The following is a 14,371-nucleotide window of genomic DNA, read 5'->3' on the forward strand; positions in this document are numbered from 1 at the left end:
TTTAGCTTTTTCAGTATACTGCATTGCAAAATTATTAACGCCAAATCCAACCAGGAATAGGGCCATATGAGTACTTTCCTTACTGGAGCAAATAAATCCGAAGCTTGTCAAAGTCGGCTTTACCCCGCCTTTTTTCCAGTTTGCAATTAAATTGGGCCCAATGATTTCCTCGTTAATGGAATCACAGATGGAATCAATAACAATCATCAAGCACTCATGCGGCCACTCCAAAACTAAATGTTTCACTCACTTCCATGGAGCCTTACTAGCCCTATAATTTCTGACTCCAAAATAAAGAGCACCAGAATTTCAAAATTACTTTTACGCGTCAGGTGAAGTTCTTTTTTTTTTTTACAAAGAAAAAGGGGGATGGAACCAAAAAGAAAGAAGAAGAAATTGCAAAGAAGAAGAAAAGCACAAAAAAACGGTGTGCTAATTCTAATGTGAGCCAACTGTTGTTGACGTGACCACAACTAAAACATCTTTATCGGTAAGTTATTAATAACTTGACAGTTTCTAATTTTATAACTTCCGTCCATCCATTTTCTACCGCTTGTCCCTTTTGGGCTCACGGGGGTGCTGGAGCTTGAACACAAAATAATAACTGATGCATCTTTGTTTGTGCTGTCATAAATTTAATTACTCAAGAACTTTAAAGCATGTCAACTTATAGCAGTTACAGTATGTTACAACATTATTATTTCTTACATTGAACAAAGAGAGCACAGTCTATCACGTCAAATTCTTTGTAAGTTAAACATACGTGGCCAATGAAGTTGATTCTGATGCTTTGACTTAAATATAGGGCTACATTTGTTTGTTGCTGTATTATAAATGTACAAGAAATGTAAGGATTTTTGCATTTTATTAAGTTAAAGAACTGTAATTATATAAATTTTAAAAAAAAGTGCCAAAACGGTCCCTCTGCGTGTTCCAAATGAATGATACTGATATTATTATTGTTATTATTATTACTGATATATATATATATATATATATATATATATATATATATATATATATATATATATATATATATATTTGCGCTTTTCTACCTTCAAGGTACTCAAAGCGCTTTGACACTACTTCCACATTTACCCATTCACACACACATTCACACACTGATGGAGGGAGCTGCCATGCAAGGCGCTAACCAGCACCCATCAGGAGCAAGGGTGAAGTGTCTTGCTCAGGACACAACGGACATGACGAGGTTGGTACTAGGTGGGGCTTGAACCAGGGACCCTCGGGTCGCGCACGGTCACTCTTCCACTGCGCCACGCCGTCCCTAATATATATATGTATATAATAATATAATATAATATATGTATATATATATATATATATATATATATATATATATATATATATATATATATATATATATATATATATATATATATATATATATATATATATATATATATATATATATATATATATATATATATACCAATATTGGTCCAAAATTAGCAACAAAAAACCAAACAATTAACGGATTACATCAGCTTGGATCTAAAATGTCCAATATAGGCGCTCCATTAAAAGCAGTCCTGCAGTGCCTTTACTTGTGCAAAGCTGGACAGCCAGTTGAAATCTAACTGAACCAATGAATAAATTAAATGTTATATAGCACTTTTCTCTAGAGACTCAAAGCGCTTTACATAGTGAAACCCATGATCTACCCATATATGCGGTCCTCTCCAAGGTTTCTCATAGTCATTCACATCGACGTCCCACTGGGGTGAGTTTTTCCTTGCCCTTATGTGGGCTCTGTACCGAGGATGTCGTTGTGGCTTGTGCAGCCCTTTGAGACACTTGTGATTTAGGGCTATATGAATAAACATTGATTGATTGATTGACTTTGATCTACATCTTTAAGTTACATTTAAACCATTGCTCAGCACACAAGCTCGACATGTGTTCTAAATTAAACATAACTGCAGTTTAAAACACAACATTTGTAAATATAAACAAGTATCAAATAATTATAGTTGCATGTTACTTACACAGAAAAAGTCTCTAAGACAGAAGTGCATTTGAAAGTGTCCAGTAAGAAACGTGTCCACATCATTGAATTTGCTGTGTCTTGATCTGAACTTAATGAATTATTGTGACCACTTGATGTCGCCAAAAACAATTACCACTTCACTTCAGCTTAAAGATAGTTTAAGTCCATTCCAGACTGTTAATAATAAACAGGTTGGTTTTTTTGAGACCTACCATTGGTCTCTGTTTGAGTAGTTTCACTTGACCAAGACTTTTTTTAGCATGACACACTACAAAATAATAAAAGTGTGTATGATTCGTGCTAATATCAAATTGAACCAACATCGGTATCGGCCACTCCTCAAGGCTTGAATATCGTTATCGTATCAGAAAAGAAAAAGTTATATCGGCATCCCCTATCCCATTAACGATCAAAATGGGGTGTGCGCGTAAAATGCACACGTCATAGTCACATCCAGTGTTGCTTTGTGTGCAAGTTCTTAAATTTGACTAATCTGAACAATATCCAGTGTTGTGGTATTTCAATTAACTGGAATCCAGTGTGCTGTGGGGCCCTATTGTAGTGAATCACACCTGAGACATCAGAAATTAATCAAATCTTTATTAGACACGTAAACAATGTGATAAAGAACATTTTACATCAATCAAACTAGGGATCTAGATATCTGGTCAGGACACTGCTCACTCTTTTGCCTTCAACTTCATTGTTTATTCGTGTTTGGTGACTTTATATACTCTGGACCTAGACGTTGAGTCCGCGACATACATGGCGGACAATAACTGATACAGTCTGCTTTGCCAGTCCAAAAGCATTCGCTGTTTTCCGTAGTTTTCCCTCGACGTTCAGATAATAAAAAACACACGCTACCTTTTTTTATCACATCCACAGCAGCTCACATTCTCGTTGACTCTCCTTCGACAAATGGACAAAGTTTTTCGGTAAGTAGAATCACAGCTGACCTGGACATTCGAAAGTTCTCTTGCCATCTGAGAAGTGTTGTATCCGAAATAGCTGCAATTGCTTTCTCTTAAGGTATTCATGTGTGATTTCCACAAGCGTCTGTACATGTAGAAGAAGGAGAAACACGGGCATGTCTGGATGACTGGCCTTCATATTTCCAGTGGTTACCTCCGAGTTACGAAACCGCTTTATTATGAAGCTGGCTGTGGCGCGTTCTTTCTGATGTCAATTCCTGTGTGGGGCACGGTATTTCTGGCGTCACTTCCTGTGTGGGCGCGGTCTTTCTGGCGTCACTTCCTCTCCGAACTCAGTTTGTAAACGATCAATGAGTCCATACAAAGCTAAGTGCCGGAGATTCAAGAAATACACGGCGCACTTACCTGTGTAAAAATTTGTCCAAGGAGGGGGACCTTAAATTCTGGTTTAGTGTGGCTGAAACGGGGCTTAGGCTAAATAATTATTCGTTTAAGGGGTTATCCGGCTTAGTGTAGACATAGCCTGTGTATGGAGGCATTACCTGTGGCTGCCTCACTTCTCGTCTGCCTTGTTATTTTGATCAGGAAACACGGAATTTCCGCGATTTTGACCATAAAAATTATGAAAATATACAGGAACCACACCAAAATGACATGGAACGCATAGACTAAAAGAGAAATATTAAAACTTATGGTAACACTTTAGTATGGGGAACATATTCAGTTGCTTATTAAGTACTTATTAATGCCTTATTTTGCATGGCCTTATTATACAACCCTAACCCTAACCCTAACACTAATCCTCTAACCCTAACCCTAATCCCCTAACCCTAACCCTAACCCTAACCCCAACCCTAAACCTAACCCAAACCCTAACCAAATAACGCAAAATTAAGTCTTTTTTACTTAAAATATGTTCCCCTAGTGTCCAAATAACTCTAAAAAACCTGATCTGAACCAAAATTGATCCCCAGCAACTTTTCGAAGCATCAAACAGGTTTATATGTGGTTATAGTGTATATATATTTTCTCTTTCTGTTTTGCACTCTCTTGGAGTCAACATGTGCATAGTCATGTACATAGTGTCATGTACATAGGGTAGTTACCCCCCCACCCCCTATGTTTTGTATATATTGTTTTTCAAATCACCTAACATGTACTGTGTATATGTACATAATTTATCCATGTTTTTAACGTAATTTTTTATATACATGTTACAGGTTATATATATTTTATTATTGAATGTATCAAATGTGATGAATATTTAATGGGCCACAATGGAAACAAGCCTTTTGGCTTTTTGTGCCATCCATTTGCCTTTTTAAAGCATTACATGGATTCAATTCTTTAAGATGTCAATAAACTTCTCAATCAATCAAAATTAAGTCTTTGTTACTTAGAATATGTTCCCCATACTAAAGTGTTGCCAAACTTATTTTATTTTATTACTTCGTTTTTGAACATCTCATGGTTAAGCCTTTTACCCCCCTGGTGGCAAGCTGAGGCACTGCCTCACTTGCCTCCCCTGACAGCACGTCACTGGGATGGAAAACTACGAAATTCCCAAAAAATTGAATTTTGAAAAAAATACAACAGATTTATAGGGCCTACGTACGGTATGTACTGACACAGACAGTGGGTGAATAAAGTTGACTCAGCAATCTTGCCCTTTAACGAAGACAGCGATGTGACACTTGAAAAAAACATCAGCCAGTTCTCCTGCCCTGTTGTGTTGAAAGCAATTGTCCGGCAATTTTCTTAACACAGTTTGATCCTGTGTAAAAGGAACATGAGGATGAATGGCGTCTATTGTGTGTCTCATGTAGCAATGTTGCAGGATGTCCGTGTAAAAAAGGCTGTGGTTTACTGTCCACGTGAGATGGACTATACAGCTTGATGGAAATGATGGCTTTCACACACACACAGCCCTTCACCCCACACCCATCCCTCTGAGTGGACTGCTGCGATAAGTGTCTGTGGGACAGAATACATGTGTAAGTGGCCCTAATGAAGCCTAAACCCACGGAGGGAGGTGGGGATAGCGAAGGTCACACTGGGCGGGCCGGGTCGCGCTTGTCGTGTCAGGCAGATTTTGAAGGCCACGTTGGCGTGAGGGAGGCACACAGCTTTGCGTAAAGCAGCTTGTTTGAGGCGGGGATTGTGTTAGCGGACCACCACACACGCTGAGGAAGAAGAGAGAAGCGGGTATTACAGACCTGCAGCCTTAATCCACATGGCACTGACACACTCTGTTATCCGTGCGCTTGGCAGCCAACAGACTGATGGAGGCCACGCTGGACATCCTGCTGGGCCGCCCTACACATCTTTTTCTCTACAGGCACAATTGCAAATACTTCCTTTGTCCTTTCCGCCATGCTTTATTTCCATCACAACAACAAAACTACTCAAAGTCTATACAATTCAAACAAATAAAAAGAAAAAACATGCCGTGTCCGAAAAGGAGAAGAAATAAGCAAAGGCTTATAATGTCCTGCCCCATCACCCAGATTAATAAAATAATCTGATTCTTTATCAACGACAGAATAAATGATCATTTTATATAACAATATTTCGTATATAATTACAGAATACATATCTGTAATTACCTCCATGTCAGTGACGTGCGGTGAGGTTCATGGCTGGTGAGGCACTGACTTCATCACAGTCAGATTTACAAACATATGAACCCTAAAGAGTATCTTATTCACCATTTGATTGGCAGCAGTTAACATGTTATGTTTAAAAGCTCATACCAGCATTCTTCCCTGCTTGGCACTCAGTATCAAGGATTGGAATTGGGGGTTAAATCACCAAAAATGATTCCTGGGCGCGGCGCTGCTGCTGCCCACAGCTCCCCTCACCTCCCAGGGGGTGATCAAGGGATGGGTCAAATGCAGAGGACAAATTTCACCACACCTAGTGTGTGTGTGACAATCATTGGTACTTTAACTTAACTTTAACTTTACACATACAAACTGTAGCACACAAAAAAGCACATTTAATAAAAAAAACGTTATTATGGTTGTGCTGGATGTAGAATGCACCCCCTGACGGGAGTGTTATAACTAAAGCCCACACTTAAACTTTCCACGTGCAAGATTGAATCTATTTAAAAAAGTTATTTAATAAGAAGCCAAAAGTACAAAAACAATAATGTTCGTGTTGGAGGAGTTGTGAATGAATGAAATCTGAAATCCGTGCTGCAGTCTGCAGGTGTACCTAATGTTGTGGCCCTGCGGTCGTTCGCGGCTCCTCCAACGCTTTTTTGAGTGGGTTCGGTCTTGCACGTGGGGGGTTTGGGTGTGGGCTTTGGTCGGTGTGGCACTCCCGTCGGGGGGTGCGTTCTACGGCGGGGGTGCATTAACCGGCACAAGGAGGCGGGATTACTGCGAGCCTCAGCCAGTGCGTCTTCGCAGCAGTTTTATGATTGTTCAGCACAAGAAATACGTTACACACATACAGTTGTTGACAAAATACACTGTACATTATATACCTCAGCTGACTAAACTATGGAAATGTATAATATAATTCATATAGCAATACGGTCTCACTGCACAGCAGGCCAGCAGTTAGCCGAGTCCACAATCCATGGTGAGGCACAACTGAGTGACGTGCCTCAACTGGCTGCTGATCACCGCACCGTCTCTTCTCAGTATTTGAACGGCAAATGTGAAAATTCAGCGATTTTGAATAAAAATAATCTAAAACTGGTGAAGTTAAATGGAAAATAGCTTTATAATATAATCACTGGATACATATAACAATTTAATTGTTTTTTTTTCTTTTTACATTTTTTTTCTTTCTATGATGGCAGGTGAGGCGGGGCCTCACCTGCCTCCAGTGACTGCACGTCACTGCTCCATGTATACTCAAAATAAAATAAGAACAGTCATCATCAAAAGTAGTTTATATGTATGAAATATGCCCACAAAATATGTTGTTTCCTCTTCTTTGCTGAACCTATCCATTCTTTTTCTTTTTAAATTGGATGATGTTATTGCTTTGTTTGAATTCCTCATTCGATTGATTCTTACTTCCTCAAACCAGCCGCAATTTCTGACAGCACACTTGCTTCCGAAGAAACTTGCACATGACATACTGCACACATGCCAGGAACTACTTTATGCACAATCTAACTGGATCCAACTCCTTTACACAGACACGCTCCTGGTAGACTATAATATGTTTATTTCGATGCTTGGACTTTGCAGGTTCACAGGAGTTGAACTGCAAAGACATTAAGAAGGTTCAAATTCAATTAATCGAAGGCCTGCTTCGGGCTTGTTGTATTTTGCAAGTGATACCATGTGATGTATTTTTCTTTCTTTTTCCCTCCTATAACTAAAGTTGGCTTAGGAGGTAAATATATGTATGTTTTTCTTTGTCCTCCAACTGCTGCTGTATAAGTCTTCTGGCACTTCCCAGGGGAGTCCTGCCTCGCTCTTTGAAAACCACTGAACTAAACCATAAGCCTTAATATACTTAGAATATGTGTTTCAGTGTTCAGTGTTTGCATAAGTGCATTGACTCACGCGGTGTATGTCCGTAAAACATGATTCACAGCCGTGCAGAAAGACAGAATGAAAAGGGGGCAGACGTCAATTGTCTAATTGTAAAGGAAAGAAATGGTACCTTTGGATGTGTACGATACGAAAAAATACTGCTGTACGAAAACCAAAACCATTTTTGCCATTTAAAGTAATGTAAATCTAATATGAATCAGTTCCAGACACACACACATGTTAACATCAAATATGTTATAAAGATAAATTTTAGTTTTGCACACAGAAAACTATGCAAAATGCAAATAAAGGACGAATGAACGCACTTTTACTTTTATCAAAAACTACTGGCGATTATGGCAAAGATTAGCGAGGAAAAAGAGGAGATCCACATGGATGGAACATTCAAACTTTGCTTAGAGTTCAATAGTGTTTCTCACCTTTTTTATGAAAGCGCTGGGTATGCAACTTTCTTGGGCCCATGGTGGGTTCTTTTGCAGCCACACCCAATTAACAAAAAAGCACAGAGTGCGTTTTCATTGTACTAAAATTAAATCACCCATGTGATTAATCACAAGAAAATATTGCATTAATCATGCACAGTATATACGCAGATTAATCATGCAATTTATTTTAAATGCACTTTACCTTAACACCTGAAAGGCAAAGCAGGTGTGCATATGTCAGTGCAGAGGTGAGTGAGGCGATTCCTACTGGTGTGTACACCAGTAAATTTCACTTTGAATACTCCCTGACTTGACTTCAGATAAAACTGTTTCATAGTTTTACGCAAATGGATGACGTACATTCAAGTAAAACATCTAAAAATGTTCCTTGATGTCATTCTGAAACTAAAATTATGTTTATGTTCAAATATTGGGGTCTTTTTTAAGTTATATTAATTTTTGCAAGCAAGTAAAAACCTGTAATTAATCATGATTGATCCAAATTCAAAAGTGTGTTTAAGCTGATTAAAAGAATAATCATTTGACAGTACTAATTTTTAGTGAACAGTTTGGTCTAAAAACAAATCACATTACAACCCAAGGGTGTCAGTTCAGCTCGTTTATTTATTTATCATAGTTTTAGATTTTTTTTTTTTATGTTTAATGAACAGACAAAATAAATCTGATGAGCGAGACAAGCATTTCTCCAATGGCTGTCTAATTTGGCTGCAGTGGAACAACCCACTCTATGCTCCCCCATTGAAGTCAATGGACACTATGACCGAGAAAAAAAGGTTGCGTCAGCTGTTGTAAAAGTAGTATTTTTAGTCAATGAAATGTGACACAGGGCGGCACGGTGGGAGAGGGGTTAGTGCATCTGCCTCACAATACGAAGGTCCTGAGTAGTCTTGGGTTCAATCCCAGGCTCGGGATCTTTCTGTGTGGAGTTTGCATGTTCTCCCCGTGACTGCGTGGGTTCCCTCCGGGTACTCCGGCTTCCTCCCACCTCCAAAGACATGCACCTGGGGATAGGTTGATTGGCAACACTAAATTGGCCCTAGTGTGTGGATGTGAGTGTGAATGTTGTCTGTCTATCTGTGTTGGCCCTGCGATGAGGTGGCGACTTGTCCAGGGTGTACCCCGCCTTCCGCCCAATTGTAGCTGAGATAGGCTCCAGCGCCCCCCACGACCCCAAAAGGGAATAAGCGGTAGAAAATGGATGGATGGAAATGTGACACAAAAGTATATATTTATGGAATGATATTGTGCCTAATTTGGAGATAGCACAGAAAAATATATTTTGCAAGAAAACTCCATAATTAATGCGCATTCCGTGCGGAAACCATGTCCGTGTATTTAAGTTCCGGAGACTCCATGTGGTTGGGATTTTATCAAGTTTCCCTCGTTACTCTCATTAAACGAATAATTGAAGCAACAGAATATAAATCGTAATTTTTTTCTGATCAAATTCATCGAATAATCATTGCAGCCTCAACTTACCTATAATTGTATTGGTTTTTAATATACAGCTCAGTGGCCTTGTGGTTAGAGTGTGCGCGCCCTGAGACTGGGAGCTTGTGAGTTCAAACCCCGGCCGAGTCATACCAAAGACTACAAAAAAAAGGGACCCATTACCTACCTGCTTAGCACTCAGCATCAAGGGTTGGAGTTGGGGGTTAAATCACCAAATGATTCCCGAGCGCGGCAGCAGTCTGCTGCTCACTGCTCCCCTCACCTCCCAGGGGGCGAACAAGGGGATGGGTCAAATGCAGAGGACAAATTTCCCCACACCTAGTGTGTGTGTGACAATCGTTGGCACTTTAACTTTTAATTAAAGTGGCCCCCGCATGCTTCAGTTTTCCTGTATGACATGGACATGAACACGCCTGCCAGAACTGACCACTGCTTTGGAACAATAATCACAGATTAATGGAATTACCCAACATTTTCCCCCATCACATGACTGCAAAAGGTGTTTTCCAGGCCAACCTGCTTTCGGAATCCCCCCCACTTATACACACCTTTCCCCCCAACAAGTGGTGTTCTCCCTACGGCTACCACCAGAGGGGGTGAGTTAGCCCCTGGTCACTATGAGCCCCATGGCAACAGATGCCGCCTGCACCCCCCCCCCCCCCCCCCCCCCCCCCCCCCCAAATCACTGCTTACACTACATCACACTCCTCCCAGACTTACATATTTGTATGAATAATATTAGTATTATCATTATTGGCGTGGTCCTTATGAGGAAGGGAGAAAGAGAAAGGAGGAAGAGGACGGAGTGCGAGGGGGAGGAGAGGGAAGGAGGGGGGGAGAGAGAGAGAGGGGGGGGGGGTGAGGGAGAGAGAGAGAGAGCGAGAGAGAGAGAGGGAGAGAGAGGGAGAGCGAGAGCGCAGGGCTGCTGCTGGTGTAGTGGGAGAAAGACGGGGAATTACACTTAGCAGAAAAGACACGCAGAGGGGAGGACACACCAGGTGGACACCCCAGTCCTCGACCATCTCTCCCCTCCAGTCCTGCTGTCCGTGTCGTGTCCGTGAGACGGTCACCGCACGTCAGACTCGGAGGGAACACACACCGCCGTCCACCCTCTGAGTCCATGGGGTAACAACAGGTATGTCTGACTCTGACCGCGCTGCATTGACAAAACAAACAAACATGGAGACATGCTGCGTGTCTCTCAGCTCCTTGTTGGACAGCTCGGACGACACGACTGTGACATGTTTGTATCTTTTATCATCACATCGGTGCGTTGTCTTCGGGGCTTAGCAGTGCCTGTTTCATTTATGTCCGCTTTATATTTATGGACGCTGCCATTCATTGTGTTCTCTGACACACAATGTACGTCGCGCTAGAACTTCCTCACACTTTGCCAAAAATAATTAGACTTTTGAAAGCGTGAAAGTTAAGAGCCACACGCCGCCCGTGAGCACTTTCTCCCGGCTGAGAGTGTGAGGATGCTCCGTGCAGACGTCTGGAGGATGGAAATCCTCACATAACCTCCACAAAGGGGGAATTCTCTAAAGGGAAATTTCTGCTGCGTCAACGGATCAAAGTTGTCTGCCAGAAAAGATATTTACAGAAGACAGTTTTACTTTTGAAATGTCCACTCTTCTTGTAACCATCTGATGTTTTGTATAGTGTTTGTGTATGTGTGCGTGTGTGTGTGTGTGTGTTGTGGGAGTACAGCACACACACACACACACACACACACACACACACACACACACACACACACACACACACACACACACGCACACACTCACACACACACATCTTGGTAGTACTGATTTCTGAACTTTCTGTTCAGAAAACTCATGCTCTTGTGGAGGCTTTTGTGAATGAAATATTGTCCAGCCATCCATCCATTTTCTACCGCGTAATCCCTTCGGGGTCGCGGGGGGCGCTGGAGCCTATCTCAGCTACAATCGGGCGGAAGGCGGGGTACACCCTGGACAAGTTGCCACCTCATCGCAGGGCCAACACAGATAGACAGACAACATTCACACTCACATTCACACACTAGGGCCAATTTAGTGTTGCCAATCAACCTATCCCCAGGTGCATGTCTTTGGAGGTGGGAGGAAGCCGGAGTACCCGGAGGGAACCCACGCAGTCACGGGGAGGACATGCAAACTCCACACAGAAAGATCCCGAGGCCGGGATTGAACTCACGACTACTCAGGACCTTCGTATTGTGAGGCAGATTGTAATAATAATAATATATGATAAGGATATTCAACTCAATTGTTCCAGGGGCCACATTTTCAAAAAGCTAAGGATCGGGAGGCCAGATTTTTTCCATTCACTAATATTCTTATTTTGAGAAGCAGCATTCTCTGTAGTTTTAACTCCTCTCTACAACCGGAGCGCTCTAGTGTTTTAAATATACCGTATGTAATTTGCTGCAAAAATGTTAGCGTCTCTGTCTTTCAACTGAACCCAGGGGGCCAGTTTGGTGTCATTCCCGGTCCGGATTTGGCCTAAGGAGCGCCAGTTGAATAGCTCTGACGTGTGATCTGAGTCATCAGAGATGGATAACATGCGTTAGCAGGAAAATTATTTATTTACATTTTCATGGTAGGTGTGAAAAAGAGATAAACAAAAGTATTGCCATGTCAAAAGACAGCTTCAATAAAATGAGTCTTATATTTAAAAATAGAAACATCTCAGTTGACACCAAACTCTTAGAGTCCTCAAAACTTATGTATGGTCTGTCCTACTTTACGGCTGTGAATGCTGGACTTTAAACAATCAACAACTGAGAAAATTAGAGGCAACTGAAATGTGGTCCTTCAGAAAAGTACTCCGCATATCAAGGACTGAAAAGAAAAGTAATGAAGAGGTATTGGCAAAGACTAAAACAAGAAAAACAAAACAAAGCAAAAAACAAGAAGATTTCTAATTGCAATGATTCAAAATAGGCAGCTGAAATTCCTCGGACATATCATTAGAAAAGACAACTTCGAAAAACTGATGTTAACAGGAAAACTAGTAGGAAAGAAAGCTCCAGGTCAACAACAAACAACATATATCAACAGACTAAGATATTTTATTGGAACTATATTAATAATATAGAACTCATAGATAGAGCGGACGACAGAGAAGACTGGAGAGCCCTGATCATCGATTCCTGCAAACAGGCCTGATACCCCATGATGATGATGATATTTCCATTCTCCCACATTTTCAAACATAAACAGAACTTTAAACTATTAAACATCTGTCTACCAAACTCTCTATCAATTGAGCTATGCATAAATCCTTTTTCCCCCCTCATTTGAACATGTGTAACCTGAAGTAAACAAACTATCAGAAACTGCTGACACATGAAGAAGCGGTAGGATTAAAACATCCAATTATCTACATCTATTTATCCATTCATTAAACAGGGGCCTCCAACATGTTTCCTTATGACAGGGTATTTCAACTACATTGTTTTGGGGCCCACACTTCCAGAGAGCTACAGACCGGTGAGCCAGACTTCCCGCTTCACAATATTCCGTTTTTTGTATATTTATTAAAATCTGATGTTTTAAGGACTCACGGTCTTGTGTCATTCCCGCGACGTATTTGGCCCATGGCCGTCAGTTAAATAACCCTGCAGTATCAGGACTCTTTTGCTACAAAAAACAGCACTTATTATTAGTACACCAATTATTAGTTATTGACTAAAGTAAGGCTGAACAAACAAAGAAGTCCTGCTGTTTTAGATAACGTTATCATCTCCCTTCTAAACACTGAAATACTCTTTCAACCAAACAATGGTGAGCAAACGTCTTTCTTTGTCAGGTGATCTGCAATTTGCGTCATTTTGCGTCCTTCGATATGACAACACCAAAGGACTTGTTGTCTATTGGCTTCTTCCATCTAGGGTTACATTGAGTCAGTCACATATTAGTATGGCTTCAGTTTTTTATTGCTGGATGCCCTTCCTGATGAAGCACATAATTTATTAGGGCAATGGACATCTCCAATAGCCAGGTATCAAACCTGAACCAGCATTGTGTACCATTTTATAACTTGGGCAAAATACCAAGTTACTTAATTCTTTAACCCTTCATTGAGATACTTAGAAACAGTTGGCGAGACCAGTTGGAGACCCCTGGGCTACAGCGTAAATGGCCCACGCAGACTGTTTGACAGTGACTAACTGGATTGTTGGATTAAAAGACTATCTGGTGATTTCCCAAATTGTCTTAAGGCCTGGTAGGATTTAAAGGTTGTTTTGTCCTCCCTCATGCTAGGTTGAGAGTTGCAGCTTGATATGATAAGCCCTGCAAATTCTTTCATTCAGTTATTCAATTATTGTAGGATTACGTGAAGTGAGTGTGTGAGGTGTGTGTGTGTGTGGGTGTGTTTGTGTGTGTGTTTCCATCAGTTTGTTTTTGCTTTGTATTCCATTAACTACTTTGCATGAACTGCCTCCCACAATGTTTCATCCACAGCTGCCCTGTGGTGGGCTTCAGTGTATGTGCAGCAAACCTTGAAAACTGACCAAGACACCAGCTAGTAGGTGCGGGGGCGACATCATCTGTGAGATGGAAAAAATATTAGCTGCACATGTGAGATTACAAAGACTTTCCAGGATTCTACCTCATGACTCTTTACAAAGAGAAAGAGAAAGAGATGTGACTTAAAGACACCTTTTGCCGGATTTTGGTCACCAACAGACTGCTTTCTTAAGTCATCTGTAACCAAATCAAACACATTTAAAACATTACGTACAGATTTACATTTTAGGGTGCTTGGTGCCTTGTTTTAGGGCGAATTGAGTATTTGTTTCAAGCAGAGGCCACACTGTTACCCATCCATTCATCCCCAACTACATCCAGACTGGGGGGAGGCGGTGTGTGAAAATGAAGGGGTTGATTAGGGCGACAGGTTTTAAAGCTCGTGACGATATTCCCTCACTCTTTCTTGGCGCGTGTGCGAGCCTGCTGGCGTGTAGGAAGTGCTCAGTGCCCCCATGCAGGTTGTAGG

The 14,371-nt window shown here is 41.1% G+C and overlaps 1 protein-coding gene across 2 annotated transcripts in view; it reads left to right on the top strand.

The window, feature by feature from the left end:
- The first annotated feature begins 10,272 nt into the window (after window positions 1-10,272).
- zbtb46 (zinc finger and BTB domain containing 46) overlaps window positions 10,273-14,371 on the top strand; it is a 102,209-nt gene continuing 98,110 nt past the window's right edge. For both annotated transcript variants that reach the window (XM_061980937.2, XM_061980930.1), the window contains exon 1: window positions 10,273-10,502. The gene's annotated coding sequence lies outside the window, so the exon portion shown is untranslated. The remainder of the gene's footprint in view (window positions 10,503-14,371) is intronic.

This window comes from Nerophis lumbriciformis, linkage group LG01, assembly GCF_033978685.3.
Source record: "Nerophis lumbriciformis linkage group LG01, RoL_Nlum_v2.1, whole genome shotgun sequence".
Classification (NCBI taxonomy): Eukaryota; Metazoa; Chordata; class Actinopteri; order Syngnathiformes; family Syngnathidae; genus Nerophis; species Nerophis lumbriciformis.